The following is a 1509-nucleotide window of genomic DNA, read 5'->3' on the forward strand; positions in this document are numbered from 1 at the left end:
ATGGTCCTCTTTGGATTCCTTTTGTTTGGGGTTCTCTGCGCTTCCTGGACTTGTAAGTCTATTTCTTTCACCAGGTAGGGGAAGTTTTCTGTCATTATTTATTCAAATAGACTTTCAAAATCTTGCTCTCTCTCTTCTTCTGGCACCCCTATAATTCGTATGTTTGTACGCTTGAAGCTGTCCCAGAGGCTCCTTACACTATCTTCGTATTTTTGGATTCTTTTTTCATTTTGCTTTTTTGGTTGGGTGATTTTTGCTTCTTCATATTTCAAATCTTCGACTTGATTCTTGCGATCCTCTAGTCTGCTGTTGGAACTTTGTATAATATTCTTTATTTCAGTCAGTGTATGCTTAATTTCTAGTTGGTCCTTTTTCATATCCTCAAGGGTCTCACTAGATTTCTTGTGGGTCTCACTAAATTTATCGGCGGTTTTTGAAAAAATTTTTTCTAGGACATTTTTGAAAAATCTTAGAAGTGTGGTTTTGAACTCTATATCCAGTAGTTTGCTTTCCTCCATATCTGTCATTTGTGACCCGTTTCTTTGTTTCCACATTCTTTATGCTTCCCTGTGTTGATAGAGTGGCTTTCTGTGCTAGGTGTCCTCTAGGGCACAGTGGTTCAGCCTCCCCAATTACTTCAGGAGGACACTCTTGGTGCACCCCCTTTGTGAACTTTGTGCACAGTCTTGTTGTAGTTAAGCCTTGATTGTTGTAGGTAACACTGGGAGGAATTGACCTCCAGGCCAATTGGCTGTGAGAATCAGCTGTATCTACGGTGGGAGAACTTCTGTGCTGGAGACACCCTTCTGGGGCAAGACTTGCTTCAGTGGGGCTTTGGTGCTCACTGATTCTGCTCCCTGAGTGTGTCCCTTATGCATCTGAGGAGTTATAGTCTGGATGGTTCCACTCTGACCATTGAGTACACTGGCTCTTGGTCTCTAAGGAGGTGCTAATTTAGCCTCTGTCTGAGGCTACCCAGCAGGAGCTATGGAGAGATATGCAGATTCCTCTTCCTTGTTTGGGGTTTGGAGGTGCCCAAATGAGGCCCAGCTGTGAAGCAATGCTAGCTGCTGTGGGGTCTTGGGCCTTCTTTTGGAAGTTCTGGGTCTCTGTGACCCAGCTGCAGTTTGTTAGGTAATTTTCAGATTGCAAAGGGCCAGGGCATTCATATGCAAAAGCCTCTGTGCACAGCTTGGGTGGGGCAGGTTCATCAACAGGGTGGGGCAAACACCAATGGCTGCTCCTCAATCCAACTCTAAGAGGCCTCGCGTCTCAGTGTCCTATGGTAATCACTGCAAGCACCTCTGAGAGAAAGCTGCCCTCGAGTTCCGACCAATGCCACACAGACCAGTTTCTCCCTGTATGAGTCTGGGTCCCGAGAGACTTGCCCAGAACTGGAGCCCAGAGCAGTCAGGAGCTTGAGACTCCCTCCCGATTGAAAAAGACAGCCGTGTCCTCAGCTGTCAGCCCTTTCCACGTGCGCCTGCGTACCTCTGCACTTTACTCCCA

The sequence above is a fragment of the Myotis davidii genome, unplaced genomic scaffold (assembly GCF_000327345.1).
Source record: "Myotis davidii unplaced genomic scaffold, ASM32734v1 scaffold826, whole genome shotgun sequence".
Taxonomy (NCBI): domain Eukaryota; kingdom Metazoa; phylum Chordata; class Mammalia; order Chiroptera; family Vespertilionidae; genus Myotis; species Myotis davidii.